Source organism: Rhinolophus hipposideros (assembly GCF_964194185.1).
Source record: "Rhinolophus hipposideros genome assembly, chromosome: 1".
In the NCBI taxonomy this organism is placed as follows: domain Eukaryota; kingdom Metazoa; phylum Chordata; class Mammalia; order Chiroptera; family Rhinolophidae; genus Rhinolophus; species Rhinolophus hipposideros.
In genome coordinates this window covers 41,451,272-41,475,720 of record NC_138047.1, presented here as the reverse complement: position 1 = coordinate 41,475,720, position 24,449 = coordinate 41,451,272, and the positions used below count along the sequence as shown (strand labels likewise).

Genomic DNA, 24,449 nt, shown 5'->3' with positions numbered 1-24,449 from the left:
AACTCATCCGAGAAAAAGGGCTGTATACCTCATTCTGAATATCACTATGATCACCTTCAAAGTACTGCCCTTGGGAAGCTATGCACCAACGCCAGCACTTAGTCCACCCATCAAAGCAATTTTGAAACTCTTTCTCTGGAATGGCCATCAGAGCTGTCATTGTATTACCTTTGATGTCCTGAATGCCATCAGAATGTTTTCCTTTCAACATTTCCTTTATCTTCAGGTAAAGAAATAAGTCATTGGAGGGGCCAGACCAGGTTAGTAGGGAGGGTGTTCCAATAAAGTTATTTGTTTACTGGCTAAAAACTCCCGCACAGACAGTGACATGTGAGCTGGTGCATTGTCGTGATGCAAGAGCCATGAATTGTTGGCGAAAAGTTCAGGTCGTTTTTGTCTAAGTTTTTCACACAGACTTTTCAGCACTTCAAAATAGTAAACTTGGTTAACTGTTTGTCCAATTGTTACAAATTCATAATGAATAATCCCTCTGATATCAACAAGAGGTTAGCAACATTATTTTGACTCTTGATTTGGACTGACAGAACTTTTTTGGTTATGGAGAATTGGCTGACTTCCATTGTGCACTTTGACGCTTTGTTTCAGGGTTATATTGGTACACCCATGTTTCATCACCAGTGATAACATGCCCCAAAGAGTCTTGCCTCTCTGAAAGGTCTTGGCAAAATTCAACTGTCCTTTGCTTTTGTTTTGTTCATCAATGAGCTCCTTCAGGACCATTTTTACACACACCTTTCTCGTGTCAAGATTTTCAGTTAAGATTCTCCTGTTTTTCTATCAATGTTTACTTGGTTTGCTCTGCTTCTCATAGTCAGCCAATGATTTGGACACACAGTTTGACAAATTTTTGCAATGTTTTCGTCAGTTCTGCTCATTACTGGAAGCACCAACCTCTCTTCATCAGTGACACATTCTCTCCCCTCAGAAAAACATTTAATCCAGTTGGACACTGCTGTTTGCTTCATGGCATTATCCCCATAAACTTGGACTAACATGTCCCTGATTCACTTTTGCCAAGTCCAACAAGAAATTTAAGGTTTGTTCATTGCTCTAATTCAAACTCAGACATTCTCGAGATGGCACACAAAAACACACAACAACAATAATGAAGGCCACTCAGCAAGACACTACCACACGTTGACATGAACACAGCTGTGAGACACTGATATACTGAGGTTATGAAACCTTACTGAGCTGTTTGTACAGTGCCGTCAATGTAAGCGCACTATTGCGAGTTCCCAAAGTTAACTGTCATACCTTTGTGCATACATATATACACAATGGAATATTATTCAGTCTTTAAAATGAAGGATCCTGCCATTTGTGACAACATGGATGAAACTGGAGTGCATTATGATAAGTGAAACAAGCCAGACAGAAAAAGATAAATACAGCATGGTGTCACTTACATGTGGAATCTTAAAAAAAAAAGAAAGAAAGAAAAAGAAAAGGAAAGCAAAGAAAAGAAAGGGAAAGAAAAGAAAAGAGAAAAAAAAACGAAGAGTAGAAAGTAGAAAGATAGTTACCAGGGGCCTAAAGGGGTGAGGGAAATAAAAGAGATGCTGATAAAGGGTACAAACTTTCAACTATCAGATGAATATGGTCTGAGGGTCCTAATGCACAACATGGGGACTATGGTTGAAAATACTGTATTGAATAACTGAAATTTACTGAGAGTAAAACTTAAGTGTTCTCACCAAAAAAAAAAAAAACAATTAAATATATGAAGTGATGAATGTTACCTCAATGATGGGAATCCTTTCACATGTATACATATATCAAATAATCACATTATGCACTTTAAATATATTATAATTTTAGTTAATTATACCTCAATAAAGCCAATGTTTAAATTAATAAAACTTTTATTGATCTTGATTTTTTTTCAATCCAAGATCTCATCAAAAAATTAAACATTGCGTTTGGTTGTCATTTCTCTTTAATCCAGACTAATTCCCCCTGCTTTTTTTAATCATTCAAGATATACCTTCATTTTAATTTTCACCAAGAAAATAAATGCTGCCATTAATAATTGTAAAATGCCATCAGTTGTAAGATGAATCCTGTTATATGTTGAAATTTGATGTGTTAAAATGTGAGGGGAAAAGGTGCCTTTTAGAATCAATGAAATATGGTATTTCTGTCTGAATTAGATATAAGAGAAAGTTGCAGGTAATAATCAAAAGTTTGGAAAACATGTCCAGTAAGAAAAGGATGATGAAAACTGAGAATATTTAGCTGGAAGAATAGGTGAAAAGGCAATTTTATAATAAGCTTTAAATTTATGAAGAATTTGTAAATGCAATAGGGTGACAAGATTTTATCATATTCTAAGAAAACAGAAAGCACATGGACTTAAATCATAAAGTAAGAGCTCTAACTTAGAAGAAATTTTTTTCTGCCCAGAAATACCCTTAAAAAATTATTAAGAATGGTTGGTTTCTCCAGAGATGTGATCAGAATAGGCTAAGCTGGGAAGTGGGCTTTTAGGCAAAATTTTTTGAGCAAAGATATATGGCCTACCGCGACTGGGGACAAAAGGCATTTTGGAGGTAAAATGTCAAGGAGAAGTCATGATAAGTAAGTCTGAGACATGACAGCAATTTGTTAGAAGAAGGAAGCCCAGGGCATCATGATAAATGTGTTCATTAAGATTAAAAATGGAAGAACCAGAAAGTTATTGACAGAGGAAGGAGAAGTCAAGGGTCAGTAAAAGACTATGGAAGCCAGACAGATGTGTCTGTGATGGTGACAGTATATAATGCAAAGGCACTCTTGATTTGAGAAACTATTGTGACCAAAAAAATAAACCACATTTAATGAAGCTCTTTATTCCTAGCACTGTGTAGGTTGGCTTGGAAAAGTTAAGAGCAGGGTTAGGGAGACCAGCTAGAGTCACTGCAATTGAACAAGCCTTACTTACCATGGACCAGTAGGTAACCATCCACCTCCTAGACCCCTACATAGACAGCGGAAGCCTGAAAATCCGCCATTAGAACATTTTTCTCTGACTTCCAGTAAAGCCACTAAGCTACTGTCCATCTTTTAAACCAGGATTCTTATGTTTCCTTCCTAAACAAAGGTTAAGATAGAGTGGGTGGTTAAGATCTTTCAGACACAGAGAGCCCAAGGAGTAAGCACCACGATGGAAATAAAAACAAAGCAGTTTTTCCTTGTTTTTCTCATACTAGTGGAAACAAGGTATTATAACTGAGATCCCATGCTTACTGGAAACCTTTATTAGTTGTAAGGTCAGGTCAACCTTAACAATATGAAGCATGTTCCAAAATCTATTATCTAAAATATAATTCAAATCTCAGTATCACGCTTCTTTAATTTTTGATAATGAGCATTTGGTATTCAAGAGTATATAGCGTTGTAAATTGACGCAGCTAATAACCCTAAGAATTAGCTCCTTTGAAGCCAGTGACAAGAGTGCCCTCTCAGGCTTTTTTTTGTTTCTCCTGACCTTGACGTTCTACAACTGCAAATATTGCTGATGCCTTTAATTTTCTAGATTGTAGTTCTCCTGTAAGTGATTCCAAAGAACAGACATCTCTCTTTGGAAACAGCCTCTGATTAAATACACCACCTTCATCAATTCACCAAAATCACTGAAATATTCTGCCCTTGACCCGAGCACCTGAATTCGCTTACAGGGAGATAATGAAAGGAGGAGGGGAGAGGAGGATTCAACATTACAGTAAAGGTACCCTAACAGTACAGCCAACATCAGAAATTGTTTAGTTTATCAATGAGCTTACAGATGAGGCTGGGCCTTCTTGGGGTTTTTTTTTTTACATTTGTGCCTCTCTCACTGGAGGCATTTGGTAAATGTATATTGGCCTAAGGAAAGTCCTCTCCTTTCCACATTACCCAGTGAGGGGCCCGTATGGTGTTGTTCTCAGTTCCCACATAACTTAAAGGGAAACTTTCACAATGTCTGGAGTCTTGATGTCACACAAATAAAGAAGGAGGATTCCTTAAATTCCTTGCAGCAGGAACCCACTTAGATGGAACCCACTTTGGAAGTCAACCAACCTTGACTTCCAAATGGAACGGTACCTCTACAAAAGGAAAAGTGATGGCATCTACATAATAAATCTAAAGAGAACCTGTGAGAAGTTTCTGTTGGAAGCTCATGCCATTGTTGTCATTGAAAATGTGGCTGATGTCAGTGTCATATCGTGGGGAATACCGGCCAGAGAACTGTGCTGCAGTTTGCTGCTGCCCCTGAGCCACTCCTCTTGCTGGTCGTTTTACTCTTGGGACCTTCACTAACCAGATCCAGGCAGCCTTCCAGGAGCCGAGACTTCTGGTGGTCACCGATGCCACGGCTGACCAACGGCCTCTCACAGAAGCGTCTTATGTTAACCTGCAGCCCATCGCTCTGTGTAACACAGACTTTCCTCTGCGCTATGTGGACATTCACTTGTAACAAGGAGGGATCTCACTCGTGGCTCTGATGTGGGGATGCTGGTCCGGGAAGTTCTGCACATGCGTGGCACCATCTCCCGTGAGCACCTGAGGAGGTCATGCCTGTTCTCTACTTCTACAGAGATCCTGATGAGATTGAAAAGGAACAGCAGGAGGGATTTCAGGGCAAATGGACTGCTCCAGCTCCTGAGTTCACTGCTGCTCAGCCTGAAGTCGCAGACTGGTCCGAAGGCATGCAGGTGCCCTCTGTGCCTACTCAGCAGTTTCCCAGCCCGCCTCTGAAGACCGGTCCTCAGCTCCTACTGCTCAGGCCACAGGATAGGTAGGAGCAACCACTGAGTGGTCTTAAACTGTTCTATCACCAGAGGCTCACAAGGCTATGCAAGAGAGGACTCAACCTGGAGCAGTGGCGACTGGGTTCTTGTCTCCACAAAAGAAAGAATTCAAGAGCAAAACAGATGCAGAAAAGCAAAGGTGATGTATTGAAAATGCAAGTACACCCTTGAGAGGAAAGTACAGGCAGACTCAGAGAATGAGTGGTTCTACCGAGGCAGTCATGATCAGGGGGTTTTGGTGATGGCCCATTGATGCGGTTCATTCATCTCCTCCCTCTACGGGAGGAGACCCTCCATTTCCCATATTTTCTCTCTTACTTGGTTCCTACGGAACTGTCATGGCATCGGAGCATGATGGGAGTCAGAGTAACCACAGTGAAAATGACATTAAAACTAGCTAAAGGCCAGGTCCCCAGTCATAGGGATCAGCCTTGTTGCGTGAAACTGGAGACAGTCACCAGTCACCTGTGTAACCAGGGAGGCACCTCCCTTGGACCCTGGAGGGGGCTGTCGGTTTCCCAGGCTATCTATCCTGCTTCACTTCCACAAACTCTTAAATAAAATGGAAATAAGGCTGACAGAAAATAAACCATTTCTAAAACTAATAATAATCCTCTAAAAAGCATCAAGGAGTTTTAAGGTATATTCCAAAACACAGTCAGTGCCAACAGTCTTTTCACTGATGAGCACTCCTAAGAGGTCGCCACCAGCCCCTGAGAGGTACCCCACTCAGGTGTGGATAGAATCTGCCCCCACACTGTGCAAGTGTTGTCTTGAACACGATCTGTTCAGGGTTTTGGAATCCTTCCCCAGGGCAGAGCACGTCCTCCACTCACAAAAGGAATATTTTCTTCATTCCAAATCCGAAAACGAAATGCATCCTCCCATTTCACTCTTCAGGGTCTTCTTTCTGCCCCCAAAGTAATTTTGAGGCATTCCATTTCATTTCCATGACAGCAGATTTATGAATATTTACCGATAGCATGCAATGACTACAGGAAAGCCCCAGGAGGAGGCTCAACTTTACTGCATTAGTTTTAACAATAAGGAAAATTTCAAAGGAGCCAAGGTGCCTTCCTTAGCTCATTACAAATAACATGCCATAGCTTAAAGATCTCAAAGTAAATGACTGAAACAATAAGATATAATACAGTTTTAAAAAGTGGGAAAAGTCATCTCCCTGTAGAAAAAATATTAGAGTCCCAGAGGTTAGAAAAATAGTTATGGGTCAGGAAGTAACTTAAGAAGGAAGTCATGATTGCAAACCAGTTACTTTCTCTTCCTGGGCTCACGTTAGTCCTTGATCTGGGTCTTTGATGTGATTTTCATTTACATACACATTTCTTTTACCATGCAGATCTTACTTTCAGTTGGTTTTACCACACTCCCATATCTTGAGTTATCTGGAACCCCAGGTAGATTCTTGCTACGTTCCAGGTATTTTGAATACTAGCTTTTCAGTAGCCTTTGTAGATTGAAAAGTATCTACGAACCCCTATATTTCTATATAACAGTAAGATATTATTGTTGTTCTCTCTAAACACCAAGAGTGGAATTTAATAAACTAAAAACTAAAAAATCCATCCATGAATTCAACATGTATGTACTGAGCACCGACTACATGCCAGGCACATTTCCAGGCCCTGGGGATTCAGCAGTGAACAAGATAGAAAACTTTTTCTCAAGTAGCTTAAATTGTATGGGAGGTGGGAGGGGGAGGGAGCCACAGCATAACAGACAATTAAACAAGACAGTAAGTAGTATGTAAGACGGACATAAGTGTTAAGAAGAGAAATAAAGCAGAGAAAGAAGTTAAGGACTACCCAGAAAGGACAGAGCAAGTAGGGGAGTAGTGAGGACATCACTGATATACTGAGGTGCCAACAGAGATCTGAAGGAGATCGACCTGTGCCAGAAGCATCCTCAACATGATGCAGACGAGCAGTACCGGAACAGCTAATACGGGCAATGAGAGGCTGGCAGGAAATGGGGTCAGAAAGAACAAGGGGCCGGATAGGACTGGGTTTTGCAACCACAGTCTGGTTCTGTGTGACTGGGACTCAGAGTGGGATGGAAGCCACTGGAGGCTACTGAGTGGGGGAGAGAAGCAGCACTCTCATTTCCTGCTAATAACTTAAAGCATCTTCAAGTAGTTACTATTACTAACCCTTGGGTTTTTTGGAATTTTTAAAAAGCCTTATTCTAAAAACATAATTATTTTCGAAACTCATTCTTCACTCTTTCATGAACTCGGAAAGAGAGAAACTGGCTTCCATTCCGTTTCGGAGAACACACGATGGAATCCCAAATTCTACACTTGATTGTAGCCCAAAGGCCGAGAAGCGATGGAATCCCAAATTCTACACATTGATCTTCAAGCAGAATTAACTGCTCTGGGAAAGAGAGCTCAGGCCTACTGCATATACATTCTTCTCTTAGGCAGAAAGGTGGATGGATGAGATGGTCCATAAATGCTGATAGAAAACCTATTAGCTGAATCACATTAGATTAGCCAAGTAGTGTGATTGAGGGCATTCAAAAAACATGAAGTGCCAACATCAGTGGATTATGCATTAAACAGAGGTGAGTTACTAAAACCTAGAAGGACAAATGGAAATTCTTTCATTATTTAATATAAATTTATCCCTATTTCCTAAGCAACTACCGATTCCTTTGATCAGACAGAAGAAAAGCTGCTTACTGCCAGGTGAAGGTAGTTACTAAAGTAAAGATGCAGGCAGATATTTGATGGTTTGATGTGCAAGTCCCCGGCAGAAATGACCTCCCTTTGAGTCTGCCATTGTGCCCCGAATTAGGTATTCCTTTGGGCTAAGTTATTTCACTAAAAAGCCTTTACAGAGGCTGATAGTTCAGCTTGCACATTAACTTCTCAGGCTCTGGTGACGCACACCAACTTACTAAAACCTTGGCAAGCAGGCCCTAAGGGAAAGTAATAGAAGCAGGCACTGGCCCAACAACAGCATTTTTTATCCTTTTATTAATAACAACATTTATTGAGCTCATACTATGTGCCCACTTCTAATATTACACCAGCCCAGAGGTAACTATTGTTCTCATTAAAGAGGTTGAATAAATCTCCAAAGATCCATAGATATAAGCAGTGATTCTGGTATTCAAACCTAGCATTTAACACATGCTTACCACATAGTTAATGCTCAATAAACAAGCTACAGATGACTGAATTAATGAAAGAATGAAACCCAGATCTAATTCCAAAGCTCAGACTCTTTAACTATGTGCATTTATGCAGTGCTTTATAGTTTTTAAGCACTGTCCCCCATATACTGTGATATATGGGTTAGAAACAACCCATAGTAGTATTTGATCCAATAAAGCACACTCTTGTAGGATACTTCCTCTTCTCCCACTTATTCTACATGACCCCAAGACAACCTGGAGAGAACCTGGAACATGAAGAATCTACAGGGCAGGGTGCTGCCTTGTGGGGAATGGAAAGGAAAAGGAGGAGGGCCAACAGGCCATCACAGTGAGTTGCAGGAGGGCTTTGCACATGAAGGACTAAGAGGACACATAAAGATGAAGAAGTGCTGTGGTGATTAAAAGGGCGAGCCCCAGAGTCACTCACTCAGACTTGGGTTGGCCCCATCTCTTAATAACTGTATGACTTAACCTTTCTGCACCTCAGTTTCTGCATATGTAAAATGGAGATCATTGTACCTCCCTTGCTAGGCAGTTATGAAATCATGTGGGAAAATGTGTGCCAGGCACGTAGTGAGTGTTCAATAAAAGTTAGCTATCTTCATTATTAAAGAGTAAGATGGTAGTTCCCACGGACAAATGTCACAGTTTGACCTATGTTCCTCACTGGAGCCATAAACCACCATAGTTTCCACCCTTGCAGATCTTCATAAGAACTACATATCTGACCTAAAGATTTGAAAATATTCAGCTTCCTGAAAGCAGGGAACACCCTCCAATACTAAGATGTCCCAGTTTCTAAACCCCTGTCTGCGGAAGGTTGAAGCAAGCCTTCCTCCAGCAGTTTTCCCTTTTAGAAATTCTGTTTCATGCCCGTGTTAATTTCACAGTCCTTAGTGTTCTTTCTATTATTCATGAGTTCTCTGCAATTCAGTTTTACAAAGCAAAGGAGGGCAAACACAGGTACATTTTCCCTTCTGAAAACAAAACAGTATTAGCCTCTGTGAAACTGAAGGACTGCTGATCAGATGGGACCTGTATAGCCCGAGCAACTGGATTTAAGACATTTCTTGAAGACAGCCCAAAGACAGCATTTACATTTGGGGAACATTTTACATTGCCTTCCTCTTTGTAAGAGTGTATCAATTCGCTGAAATTTACTCTGCTGTTCTTTGTAATTCAGCTTCCCTCCCTTTACGAGACCACTGCATACAAAAGGGGAAACGTAAAGGAGCTGCATACAAAAGGGGAAACATAAAAGCTGCATACAAAAGGGGAACCATAAAGGAGAGCCCCCCCCATCCTACTTCCGCTTGTCCTGCTTCCAGTAGGCCCTCCCAACCCACAATGATATCCCTGCAAAGTCTGAGTGTGTCAAATGTTTTTGGTTCTAATGGAATAACTTGACCAAATGGATTGCCATTACATTTTCTTCCATCCCCTGTGGTGGCTGTACAGTATACAATGGGACTCATGGAATGCCAGATGCAAAAGGGTCACAGCGTATACGAGATCTTTGTGCAAAAGAGAAAAAGTCACTCTTCTGATGGTGTAAAGCGTGACAAGCAGATAGGGCTTTTTGCAAATTAAAAATAACAACAAAAAATGGCCCCCTTCCTCAAGACTGACACTGTGTTGAAGCACAAGCTGGATTTTGGTCCCTATTCCTCCCTGTAGAACTATATGGCGGCTGTGTCCTCATGCACAGAACATAACAGCTCTCTGCCATCCTTCACACAGTATCTTCTCGCCTACACCTGGTTGGGGGGCTTTGCTGAGGGGACCTAGGGAGCAGCTGTCAAGCTTAGGGACTGGTTTGTAAACTCCTCATTTCATTCTGCAAATGTAAAGAACTACCCAGCCTACTTTGCGGAAAGAGGGGTTGATTAGCTCATACTAAAGCGTAACAGACACAGTGTGATTAAGCTTAGCTGCCCTCCGTTCTGGAACGCGTTTACTGCCGCAGGCTAATGTATAAACATCCAGTCCCTCAGCTCCTATTTCTGGGGACACAGATAGCAAAGAGATTTTGAGAGTTTAACTGCTACAATCAAATACTTATATGGGCCAGATGGTCTTACCGGGGGACTCAGGACCTACCATATCCAGTTTATCATGTCTCACCCTGTGGTCCAGATAAGCCACAACGGCTGCATCTTCACAGAGATATTGGCAGCGATGTGGCCATGGACCCATCACAGAGAAGGGGGCATTGCTGTTTGTTCCTTCACCCTGGTGGGAAGTGTCAAAAACCAAGGAAGAGAGCAGAAGTAGAAAGGGGAGCATGTGATGCACAGATGTGTCCACCTCCAATTAACTGGCAGTAACAGGCTCCGGAAAGAATCATCAGGAAACTAAGACCTGTATAAATCCCCTGAAGTACCACCCTGATAGGAAGCAGAGATCTTTTCCTCACATGCCAACAGCTGGATCAGATTTCCGGGACACACCTCCCTGTTCAGTGGACCTGAGAGGCTAGGTTGGGTATTTGAGACAGTTACCAGTGAGCAGAAAATGTATTTCTACAGACGCAAGTATTAAAAGGGACACTCTCTCTTCAAAGGCCTCCACTGATACAAAGGGACACATTCCCCCAACTGGCAAGCTCTCCTTGGCAAGGCATAGTCTTTACACAGCTGCTACAACGCATGAACTATTTTTCCACTCTGTGAGGATGGCAAATAGTGGTCTCCACCTTTCTCATCATAAACATCCCTGAATCCAGAGTCCTTCTAACCACAAGGTGAAATTAGCCAGCTCTCTTCCTCTTTTCTGCCTGGGCCTAGCCTCCTCTCTTAGATTTGTGGCTGGCCTGTGAATTCCATTTAAGTTATTGAGTTAACAAATGACTCAAAAGAGCTCTCAGGAAGGACTGAAAACAGTGATGAGCATCATCTTGATTAGATTAAATGTTCAGTGTTCAGCTAAGTCTCTAAGATAGGAGGTAAATTAAGTTGAATGTTTTTTTTAAAAAAAAAAAGAGAGAGAGAGAGAGAGAGAGAGAGAATTGAAATTTAGCTCTCAGAGTCAGATATTAGGCACTGGTAATAAAGACAGAGAGCAGATGGCCCCCTTGCCAGCCCCCATCTTTTTCATCATTCTCCTACCATGTGCCCATGTCTCCTTCTAGTACCTATAGCCGGGATTCAGCACCAAGGAAAAAACACAGGTACAAAACCCAAGTGACTGGGAATACATGTATGTATGTTCTTATCTATTTCTCATATTCCTCCTGCATAGCCCTTTCCTATCCCTCCCATACCCCCAGAGCATGCATGGGTACACACATTCTCACCAGTGCACACACGTGTGTACACACACACACACACACACACACACACACAATTAGCCGGTGAGCACAAAAGTGGTATTCAAGTCCCTCATCCCTCAGTGAAGGAGAAATGGGGTTGCTAATCTAAAAAGCATTTTCAAATCTAGGCCTGTGCTATAGAAACAAATGCTCTGGCCTGAAAACACCCTGTAATTCACTCTGCATTATTATCAGCAGATGAGAGGTTGTGATTTCAGCTCCCTTCTGACTACCCTATAAAGCGGCATCCTCACTGATGTTCCGGCTACCCTGTTATTCTCAGAATGTTAAAACCATCCTCCTTGCCCGGATTTTGAAAATGGCCATAGAGATGCAAACAAAATGATTTTAAAACTTGCCATTCCAAAATATGGTTGTTGTGCTTTGTGGAACTTAACTACTTCCTCATGTAGGAAAAAAACAACATCAATCTATCAATCAAAACAAAAATGTCATATGTAATTAAGAGACTCATTTCCACTTGGATCCAAAAGCCTTCCACAAAAAAATACTCCTAGCCTCATTGTCTGCTCACTCACACTGCTCTCAGGAGCTCTCTCAAAAACAATCTTCAAGGTCAGCTATGCTGAGGCACTCCTGTTCAGACACCTTCCAAAGAGCAAAAGAATGGGCCACTGAAACCTGATTTCCTCCACCTTTTGCAAGAATCTTCTGATTGGCAATAAAGCACAGACTGTTAGTAAAGCTAAAACCACTTAATTAGAGTTATTAATTGGTCTGGAGCCAAGAGATAGTTATGAAAGGAAAAAATAAAAAGTTATTTTTCTCAGTACTAATCTAAGAATTAAAAACACAACTTTAATATGCAAAAATTAATATCAAATTAAAAGGCTCCTGCATAGCAAGGGAAAAAAAATCAACAAAATGAAAAGGCAATGTATGGAATGAGAGAAAATATATGCAAACCATATATCTGATAAGGGATTAATATCCACAATTCAATAGCAAAAAACAAATAATATGATTTAAAAATGGGCAAGGGCATTTTTCAAAAAAAGACATCCAATGGCCAACAGGTACATGAAAAGGTGTTCATCAACAGATGAATGGATAAAGATGTGAGATATATATATATATAATTCAGTCATGAGAAGAAGGAAATCATTCCATATGCAACAAGATGGATGAAACTAGAGAACATTACTGTATTTTGCCATATACCATGCACTCCCTCCCAGGTATAATGCATACCCATGTTCTTGGCTCAAACTTTCAAATACACGGAATTAATACTATCCATGTATAATGCACATTATTATTTTTCCCTCACAAATTTGGGCAAAAGAGTGCATTATACATGGAAAAATACGGTATATTGAGTGAAAATGGCCGAGAAAGGCAAATTTGTATGTATGACCTCACTTATATATGGCCTCTAAAAACAAAAAGTCAAACTCATAGAAACAGAGAGTAGAATGATGGTTTCCAGGGGCTCGAGGCTGAGGGAGACTGGGAAATGTTGATCAAAGAATATAAGCCTTGGAGTATAAGATGAATAAGCTCTGGGATTTAATGCACAGCATGGTTGTGACTATAGTTAATAATGCTGTGCTGTGTCCTTGAAATTTGCTAAAAAAGTAGACCATAAGTATTCTCACCACAGACACAAGTAACTATCTGAGGTGATAGATGTGCTAATTAACCTGATTGTGGTAATCATTTCACAAAGTATATGTATGTCAAATCATCATATTATATACTTTAAATATATACAACTTTATTTGTCAATTGTACCTCAGTAAAGCGGAAAAAAAGACAATGTTGGTGAGGATGTGGAGAAATTGGAACCCTTGTGTACTGTTGGTGAGAATATAAAATGATGCAGCCACCATGGAAGACAGTATGGAGGTTCCTCAAAAAATTTAAAATAGAGCTATCCTATGATTCAGTAATCCCACTGCTAGATATCTATACCCAAAGGAAACGAAATCAGTGTCTCAAAGCGCTATCTGCACTCCCATGTTCACTGCAGCATTATTCACAACAGGCAAGATATGAAAACAACCTAAATGTCCATCAACAAATGAATAAAGAAAATGTGAAATATATATTAGAATATTATTCAGTCTTTCAAAAGAAGGAAATGCTACAATCTGCGACAACACAGATAAGCCTGAAGGACAGTATGCCAAGCAAAATAAGCCAGTCACAGGACAAGTACTGCATGATGCTACTTATATGAGGAACTGAGGTTAGGGGGTAATGAGGAGTTGCTGTTCAATAGGTATAAAGTTTTGGTGAATAAGATGAATGCAAGATGAGTAACTTCTTGTATATAAGATACGTACAGCACAGTACCTGGAATAACAACACTGTATTATACACTTAAAAATTTAAGAGGGTAAATCTTCATGTTAAGTATTCTTATCACAATTTTAAGAACTATGTAATAATTAAAAAAAAAAGAAAGAACACCGTGATGGGCCACATCTCTGGAAACTGGGTCATTTCTCTCCTTGCAGCCTGGCACAGCTTAGACCCACTCTGGCACAAAGCAGTTGAGAGAATATAAGGAATCCAAAAATGTTTCCTAGGGGCAGACAACTCAGGGTTCCTAAAATCGGAATGAAGAACATGTAGGTTGAAAAGCAATGGTTCTGAAATTTCTGCTGTTTTGCTCACATCCAAGCAGGTCTTCTCCCTCTATGGGGGCAGGTGTCCTAGGTTCCCAGCAAGCCGATCTCTGGACCTAAGGAGGCCTGCTAGTGATTATGTTTCAACTATTATAAATATGGTGTACTCTGTGAATTGCCATTTCAATGAAAAAGTAGAACAAACAAACAAAAAAGAACCTTCTCTTCTCAAGCCAACACGTGATCTTCAGCTGACTGTTAAGAGTCTAAGATCCAAAAAGCTCTGGTGATAGAGAAAAGCTACCATTCAGCCCACTTCCATTTGCAGGAAATGTACAAAGTTAGAAAAATGCATTGGGTCAGGCTTCTGCCTGTCCTCTCCTGAGCCACAACCATAGAGGTCAGCCTAGAATGGCAGTACAGGGGAAGAGTCATAACACCTGTTCCCCTCAGCCAGACTCCTGGATTCAGCATGGGCTCTCCTGCAGAGGACGGAGAACTCATCTCCCAGTCTCCCCTTCTCCTATACCAGCTGCTCATTGCATGCTGGCAAAACAAATCACCAAACACCATCTGACCATCCCCAAAAGACACATATGAGGCAAATGACAAGTTACATTCTCCTCATGTTCTGACAGGAACAGAAAAATAGTCTGGGGACTGTGTCTGCCTCCCAAATCTTCTGAACGCCCCACATCATGGTTCATAAGGCCTCAGGCTAAAAGGAATTTCAGTGACCCAAGATAATTTCCAGATATCTTACAAACCCCAGGAAGAAACTGAAGTACACAGGATGAAGATTAAGCCCAGAGTCCCCTGTGTTCTTTCCTGTACAACCAAGAAATAGAACTACATGTAAAAAAAAAAAAAGCAGAGGGGAACAGAAAGAATGTAGAAAATGGAGCTGTTTTCTGCCAAGACAAGAAATAATTCTAAGTTGCCCCTGGCTTAGGTTTAAACTGTACAGTTTGCTCCACTATGTGCTCAAACCCCATCACCTTCATTCAAGCCCTCGCTAAAACTTTAAATGAGTTATTATACACATTAAATTGTCATTTAATCATACCCAAGCACTGTCATAAAAGCAAATGAAGCAAGCCAAGCAGTACTGGAATAAAAAATACTACACTAGTTACATTCTGAAAGCACAAGCTGAAAAATGCTTCCTGTCACCTCATACAAGGGGAGGGGAGGCCTGCCATCAGAGATAACTAATGGCTTAGGAGGTTCCGGCTCTTCACTTTCTCATTCATAGCTGCGTAGCTGGGAAGCTGATGGCTGCCAACCAGCATAAGATCGGCTTTCACCTAACTGACCATGGTTGCACACACCTGATTTGAGGTTGTTTGCTCCAAAGTCCATCTCAGAAAAGAGGCTGTCGGCCACTAATCTCCGAGTAGGCTCTTTTTTAATTAGAAAGTCATGGCGATTCCCGTTTGGGGCTTCTGAATGGTGAATTTAAATACGCCATGACAGCTTCTAAAAGTGAGGGAGAGGTGTACTCACAAACTCTCTGACTCACATCTCCAGAGGAATCATGGCATGCCCAGCCCCACCAACTCTGCTTTTGACTCTGCTACCGGCCAAGAGAGAGAAGAACTGGAAAACCCATGGAGACCAATTGGATTTGTATTAGCAAGAGGAGAAGCTAGGGAGCCAAGAGAGCCTCCTAAAGCTGAGCATGGGAGAGTGAGTGTGCGCAGGTAGGGCTGGTGACCTCTATAAAGAGAAACATGATTTTTTAAAGTTATGCTATACATTGTGAAGGTAAATCCTTTTTGTTTGATTTTATGTTCGCTTTTTGTTTTCTTGTTTGTTTTTGCTATATTTTTGAGATGGTTTTTATAAAGATTAAAATTGCTTTTTCAAGTATTTTTGGAATTCCCGACAGCTGTCTTTTTTTTTTTTAAACACTGTGTTGAGATTGACCTATATAGTGAATTGATTTTATACAGTGATGTTTAGATATTAATGACTGGCAATTTCTGAGATAAATTTATCCAACTTATTTAGTATACATTGAGTACAAAACACTCAACCTGGGCTGTAGAAAAAACTCAAAGGTATCAGACAAGGACCCTGTTTCCAAGGAGCTTAACCTGGTGTAATTACCATCTAATGGCAATTATAATTCTATTCATGTAAAAGCAGATACTCGCTGACAGAGAAGCAGAGATCAGGTTCTATAGAAGTTCAAAATAGGGAGAGAATAATTCCTGCTGGGGAGGAAGTCGTGGGAGAGGGAGAACCATCACGAATTACAGAAAGCTTCATGGAGGTGGTAGCAAGGTAGATGAGCCTTAACTGAGGAGAAGGCTTTGGGCATGCAGAGATGGGAGGGAAGGGTCTTCTAGGTAGAGAGGGGAATTCCAAACTGAGACAAAAGTCTAGCAAGGAGTAGAGGGAGAAAAAACAGGGAGAATTAAGTAAACAGTGAGAAACTCTGTAGAGCCAAGGCAAAGACTCTATGAGGGCAAATAATGGGCGATGAAGTTAAGAAGGGAGATTATGTGCAAACCACAGAGAGCCGGCGATGCCATGCCTAGGAGCACGGATTTGAGTTCACAAGCGATTGGACAGGGTGCAGGTGGAGAACGGAGATCCTGTCTCAGGACTTTATGTTCAGGCCCAGCCTGCCCGTCTGCAGTATTGCGCCCCATTGTACTCACTCTGATTTTCCTTAATTCCAACTTCAAACATAAGTTCTCAAACTGGTATGCCGGTATGCACTGAGGCTTTAGAGAAAGGGTTGAACTGCCCCTGTTAAGCATGTAATAAAACCCCCCAGGGGGCCAGAACACAAGGCAGGCCCCTGCTGCTTTTTTTCTGCCCAACCAGGAAAAATACGAGTGTCATCTGCTGCCCCAGTCCCAGGACCAGGCACGAGCCTAGCTGTTCTGAAGGTAAGTGTGGCCATTGGCACAGGTAAGTACCCACATGCTGGTGGTTTAGGAGATGTTCAATGGTGGCTGAAACTGAGCTCAAGGTGAAAGATGGGTGACAGACAATGGCATCCTCTCATGAATGGAGGTCCTAGAGCAATGTCCTGGGACACATGGAGAAAACGTCAGGAAGCACTAATGCTGGTATCATCAGAGAAGTAGTTTCATTTCCCAGAGGTAGTTTGTAAGAGCTGAGAGTGGGCCATTGGTGGAAGGGAGAGCTGTCACACAGAGGGTATCCCAGTTAGTGATAATGCTCCAGCTGCAATAGCAGGCTTCCTGATACAGGGACTGTACCTCCTTGAGTCCCCACTGCACCCTAGAATCATCCCTGTACATAGGAGACACACAGTAAATATTCATGAAATAAATGATTGGCTGAACTAGCAAAGCCTGCTGAGCAGCCTCCTAGAATATCGTAGAGAGGATTTCTGCATTGGCAGAGGCTAGATTTGATTTCGAAGATTCATCCCCAAACTAGGACTCCCTGGTCCTTCTCTGAATGTAGAAATTCAGTCAGTATTCACTGAGCACCTACTGTGTACCAGACTAGGCACACAGAAAATAAAGAGGAATGAGAGAGAGCCTTCAGGAGCTCACAGTCGGGCAGACATACCTGTTGGTGGCTTAGCGATATCCTTCTCAAAGGGATCAAATAGTCCCCTGAATTACCTATTCAGTTTCTTCCAGAGATCTTTTAAGTGTTAGAGTGCATATTAACTACTAACCACCTCCCTAGACTATAGGGTTTGGAATTTCCTTTCCAACTGAAAACATGGGTAAGGACAACAAAGTTCAGCTTCAAAATGCCTCCAAGAAGACAATTGATTGCCTAGAATGGTGGCATTTTAATCGAATGGCTTATCTTTCTTTGCCTCCTGTGTATTCTCTGACTGGAGTTCATGAAAAAATCCTAAGATCCTAAAGCTGGAAGGGAACTTATTGCTCATCTACTGCAGTACCCTGAGGAAACCAAAGTTTGGAAAGTCAAACAGCCATTGGTTAGTGACACAGCCGACACTGCAACTGTGCCTTTTGACTCGCAGCTAACATTCTCTATACCACACCAAACTAACGTACTTTTTAAGTGTTAGGAAACTTACAATTTATTCCATTGGTCTATATTATAGCTTTAAGGCCTTCCTTCCATAATCCAAAAAGAGATGTAATAAATGTCTTGCTTTAATTCTCTGATGGAAACTTATAGGGGCTGCTTAGGGTAATGTAAAAAAACACTGAAGTGGACCCATGAAACTAAAGTTCTAGACTGAGCTCTACTAGTAATTTTATTGGCGCCTTTAAACTTCAGCCCTCTGGGTCTTAGTTTTCTGGCCGAAAGAGAGGGCACTGAACTAGAATCAAGTGTGGCAAACCCAAGTAAGTCACAGAATCAGGAAGGTAACTTAATTATGTGTGAAGCAGACCAAATACAAGACTAAAAGGCACTGTGTGCGATGTCAGAGGGATAGTGGATGGAGGGAGGGGGATTGACACAGTGTGAGGGATATAAATGATAAATGTCTAAGTATTACTTTGTTTTGTGCACCTGAAACTAAATAAATAAATAAATAAATAAATAAATAAATAAATAAATAAATAAATAAATAAATAAAAGACTACAAGGCAGAGGTAGGGAGCTGGAGAGCTCATGTCCCTTTTAAAGACATTCAACTCCAAATTAAAAAAAAAAAATTGTGTAGAACCTAGAAGACAGGTCTGTGAGTCAAGTGTAGCCCACAGGCCACTCTGAATTAGATGCTTAGGTCCCTTCCCTCTACAGTTTCTTGGTGTAAAAATAAACAGTTACCAGAAGTCAATGTTTTCAGGTGTACAAAAAAAAAAGTCAATGTTTTGACCAAAGTCTAATATGTTATGATTATCTGCAAATAAATCACTTGTTTTAGTGCTCCATGATCCAGAAATCCCTAATCAGTTTCCTCTAGCTTGCTGTGCAGCTTTCAATAGTGTATAATAGTTTCTCTGTGCCACAGTTTGTCACTAACTAAATGAAAAATAAAATTACTGGCCATTCCTATGGATTTGGGTATGAATTAATTAGTTCATGTTTTGGCATAAACGCTACGGGTGTTCATTAATAAAATATATCTAAGGGGCATATATTCTTCATGACCATTTGCCTCAATAGTTCTTTTGTTGGCATCAAGTTTTATTGACTGTTCTACATAATTAAAACTCCAACAAATTGATTTAAAAAGAGCAGGAAGAGTGTGTAATAGAGGACAGCCAACGCTAATGAAATAATTTAAGTCGGAATTAGACAATAGGACAAATTAAACTCAGCAAATTACTCAAGGACTAAGACAGGCCGATTGTTCAAGTGTAATTAAAATATACAGCTGGAATAGTAACTGCTCACAGAGTGATCTGATCGATGAACACAGTAACTATAAAATTCAATGCAGTGTGAGCAGCCTATTTTTGAAAATGCAAATAATCAACCCCAAAATGCAGCTGCCTGTTCCGAGGCCAACATGCAAAAATGAACAAGCTCAGGGAAACTGTGCTGATGACTCAGAAGAAACAAGCTGGTATAAGATACTAAGAACATTGCTCTCGATATCAACACTGCCATTTAATCATAAAGATTAGCTTCTCTAAAAAGGGGGGTGGAGCTCATGGTCAGAGCTGTCAGAGTGTTCGTTTCCTCCAGCCAATGCTTTACTTACTGCTTGGCCTGAGCAATGATGTATGTCTCATCACTTCACCCACATGGCCCACGTTACACCCCTTTCATCACCACCCTGACCATTGTGCCCACAGGGTGTTCAGACTTTAAAATCTAAGCCCTTGAATAAGCATCAAAACAAGATAAAACTCTATAAAAGATACAGATATATCTCAGAAAGACCAGAAGGGAGCAGGTGGCTAGAGGGGGTGGTAGAATTTTAGGTCATTTTTTTCATTATTTCTATTATATTTATTACTGCATGTGCAATTAACATATGTAACTTGAATGTCCCAGATCTTACGAGGTGCTGGGTATGAACAAGTTCACATTAATAGTAACTGCACACACTTCATCAGCTCCAAAGCTCTACTTTCTAATACAGGAAAGAACACCAGTTCTTGGCAGAGCTCCTGGCCCTCCTCCAGGATCCTTGGAATCCCCTTCTCTGGCTGTATGAACTCTGGTGGACACGGAGATGCACCTCCCAGATCTCCCTTCAGGGGGGGACTTGTCCCAGCCATTAGCTGCAAAGAGCCTCTCACCCAAAGACACACCCTTCCCAGGGCAGCCCACACCCAGTGGCTGATGGAGGGGGATGTAAAGGCCCAACCATTTCAGCTCACTCAGGACAGCTCTGACAGGTCACATGCAAGCCTGAGCTCCCAGCAGGATTGGCCAAGGCTTTGTCTGGCCTGCATCACAGTTTAACTTCTCTATCAGCCCAACCTTGCTTCCTGCCCCTTTCCTCCACAGGTACTGATTCCTAATAAATATCCTGCGTACTGAACTCCCCCTCAGCATCTGCTTTCAGAGAACATCACCTGTGACATGGACCACCCTGGCTGCCACTAGCAGCTGACTTAACCCAGAGAACTTCCACTGCTCGGCATGGTCTTCTTACTCTCCCCCTGCTCAGATCCACATCCCTGCGGGTCACCCTGGAAACCAGTCTCAATCCTCCAGGCCCTGTGAGTGCTCCACAGTCCCCCATGATACAACAAGGACCTCCCTTCTTCTGTGCTGTGCTCCATCAGGGGTGACATATCTCAGTTCAGTTTGCTTTCTCCCCAAGGCAAGAAGACACTGCCCAATAGTCAGGCAGGATAGGTCTGATCACTAGCTGCTGTCCTACTCCTGGCACCCTCTCCTCTCCAAGCCTCAGAAATCTATCTTCCTAGTCAAGCCAGGCTCAGCCTTTCTCTGTGGTAAATTCTCTCTCAACTGTCTAGCCCCATCCCCACAATGCCCTTCCTGAAATGTGGCTTTAGTGTACACACACACACACACACACACACACACACACACACACACACAACGCATGCACATTTAACCTACCAAAAGGGTGAGTCCAACTGTGGTAAAGGCTAAAGGGTTCGGAGGCTCCTTGTCTTCACTGAGTGTAATAAATACCACTGTGAAGCACCATGAGGAAGGGAAGAAAAGGGTCATTCAGTTCTATACATATATGAATATTTATCTAATAAACACGTGTATAACCATTACCATTGGCACTGTTCTAAGGCATAAGCCATGCAATCCAAAAACAGCCCTATGAGGTAATAAGGCCTACCTTACACATGAGGAAACTGAGGCACATAGAGATTTGGTGACTGGAGGCTACATGACAAGTAAGTTTTGAGGATGCTCTGGCTCTTTGGCCCTGCTCTTAATCACGATGCCACACAGCCCCTCAGCCCAGGCTGGAACCCCACTATGATAGGACAGTGAGAATATTCTACTATGGGAGAACTGAAGATGCAAGAACAACATGCAGGTGAAAAGTCTACATCCTTTGCTCTCCTTTTCTCCATCTCACCCAGGCAAATGGCCAAGGCTAACACCTTACTGCCTGTAGTACCTGAAAAGCTGTAGGCATCAGGATAAATCTGTACTGAGTGGAATCATCTATAACATATTTTAGGCCATTCCCTTAATATCTGTTTTCCCCTTAGCGCCTCTCTTCTCATTCCAGTGCCCCAGTAGCCTTCTGGGGAGGCATAAGTGGGCCAGGTAGGGGCAGCCCTGCCGTCTGCCTCTGGCCTTATCAGCATTAAAGCATCCATTGCTTGGTATGGCACAATTCTCAGAGGTCATCTCAGGCAGCTGCAAGCTTAGATGGAGTGAACACAATTTGTGAAGTAGGCAATGAGTCCTCTAAAGCTGTGGGCACAGCCAACATATTCACGATGTTCCAAGGGTTTCCTTCTGTCCTGAGCTCTGCTGCCCATGCTGTATATACTTGGAGTTCACACTCTTAACTTGAACTTCTACTATAATGCTGTAAAGACTACAGTTCAATTCAGCTACATGTTTTTAAAAACCAACTAAAAGAATATCACTGTGGAAGAGACAATGTGCAGCAACATTAAAATGTATTGAGCATCTATTATATGGGTATGGAGAGGCTCTTGTAGATACAACACCAAAGTCCTAATCCTTGAAAGAAATAATTGATAAACTGGACTTCATTAAAATTAAAAATGTCTACTCTGTAAAAGACAACAGCAAGAGAATGAGACCAAGAAAAGCCCTGGTGGAACAGTAAGGGTAAAGATCCTAAAAATGAATGAGGCTGGTGTGCCTAAGGACAATCAGAAGACCAGTAGCTGGAGTACACTGAAGGAGAGGGAGAGCAATGCAGTGAGTCAGAGAAATTACCACGTAAAGCCTTACAGAACACAGCAGTGTTCAGGTGTATTATGTAAAGGGAGAAGTTTTGTGTCATGTTAAGAATAGGATTTATATGTATTCTCCAGCTAAGTTTGTTCATTTTATATCCAACTTAGGTTATAAACAAGAGAGAGAGACAGAGAGAGAGACAGAGAATGAGAACACCAGCCATAGACTGAGAGAAAATACTTGAAAAAGATACATCTAATAAAGAACTGTTATCCAAAATATGCAAATAACTCTGAAATTTCAACAAGAAAATAAGCATCCCGATTAAAAAATGTGCCAAAACGTCAACAGATACCTCACCAAAGAAGATACACAGATGGCAAGTAAGCATATGAAAAGATGCTCCAAATCATTTTTCAGTAGGGAAATGCAAATTAAAACAAACAGCAAAATACCATTACACATCTATTAGAATGGCGAAAATTTGAAACACTGACACCACATGCTGACGAGGATATGGAGCAATAGGAACTCTTGTTCAATGCTAGTGGGGATACAAAATGGTACAGCCATGATGGAAGACAGTTTGGCAGTGTCTTACAAAATTAAACATACACTTACCATGGTACAGTACTTATGCTTCTTGGTATTTACCCAAAGGTGTTGAAAACTTGTACCGACACAAAAAACTTGCACACATATACTTAAAGCAGCTTCATTCGTAATTGCCAAGATTTGGAAGCAACCAAGATATTCTTCCAGTAGGTGAATGGATAAACTGTGTATGTCTAGACAAAGGACTAAAGGACCATTATTCAGCACTAAAAAGAAATGAGTTATCAAACCATGAAAATACAAGGAGGAACCTTGCGTGCATATTATTAAGTGAAAGAAGCCAATATGAAAAGGCTACATACTATATGATTCCAAAAATATGGCATTCTGGAAAAGGCAACACTATGCTGACAATAAAAAATATTAGTGGTGTCCAGGGGTGGGATGGAGAAAAGGATGAATAGTCAGAGCACAAACGATTTTTAGAGCAGTGAAATACTCTCTGTGACATTACAATGCTGGATATATGTCATTACACATTTCTCCAAACATATACAATATACAATGAGAATGAACGCTAACGAAAACCATGAACTTTGGGTGATAATGATGTGTCAATGTAGGTTCATTCTTCGTAAAAAAAAAAATATATATATATATATATATATATATATATATATATATATATATATATATATACCATTCTAGTGAGGGATGCTGATAAAGGGGGAGGCTAGGCATAAGGGGGCAGGTGGTATATGGTAAAATTCTGGACCTTCCTCTCAATTTGCTGTAACCAAAGACTGCTCTTAAAAAATAGTTTTATTGACGTCATCAAAATGGCAGCGAGAGGTGAGCCTCTGTAAAGCTCCGCTGGAATTTACAACTAATCGAACAACAATAACTCCACAAAGGACTCCCTACACAGCAGACAGGAAAGACGAAGAGGCCCACTACTGAATTCACCTAAAGGTAGGAGAATTGCTCGAGCGGGGGAGGAGGGAAGGGAGAAGTGCGGAGATGGAGCTGGAGCTGCGAGGCGCAGGACGCAGACCTAGCTCAGTGCTCCTAGCTCGCTGCATCCCGGAACTACCGCAGCTGTGGGAGAGGGAAGAACTCGGACTGCTAGGGCTCCGCTTATGGCCCACAGGGCTGAGGGGGCAGCATATAACACGGCTGAACTCAACACTCATGGCAGAGACCTAGGAGAAAGGACTGAGGAAAGAAGGCTGAAAATGATGGTTTAAGCCCTTACTGCCGAGCAGAGAACGGAAGCCTTAGGCACTGAGACTTGCAGCCCCCTCCCTACCCTCCCAGAGCTCGTCCTGCCCCCACCTGCCCGGTGCTAAAAGCGGAACAGTAGCAGTGTCAGATCAAAAGAACAGAATATTTGCTGTTCTGAGAACTGTACACCACAAACACAGATTCGCAGCCCAACTAGTTACGGCAAAGGGGAGGGAGCTGTGGAAGCAGGACCGGCTGTGGTGGTGGTCACTGCCATTGCTCTGGACCACCTCTCACAACTCACCTTTCCCCTGGCCCCACCTATCTGGGCGGATCCCTGCAGGAGTAAACAGAACTGCTGAAACGTAGGGTCTCTGAATCTGGTGCAGAAAGAGCTTTGGAACTTCAAAAGCTCTCCGCATACCCACTGGGACACTGCACCCTGTAACCCAGGTGAACTATTAAGAAAGGAAAAGCCGGTCTCCCAGGGAATCACCCCATTGTGTGAGAAGCTGAAATAGTGCAGAGAAAACATAGCACTAC

At 41.7% G+C, this 24,449-nt stretch overlaps 1 pseudogene across 1 annotated transcript; it reads left to right on the top strand.

Moving 5' to 3' along the window:
• The first annotated feature begins 3,977 nt into the window (after window positions 1-3,977).
• Window positions 3,978-4,807, top strand: LOC308497235 (small ribosomal subunit protein uS2-like; annotated as a pseudogene). Its single transcript has one exon. The product of its transcript is annotated as a small ribosomal subunit protein uS2-like (transcript).
• Window positions 4,808-24,449: the final 19,642 nt, after the last annotated feature.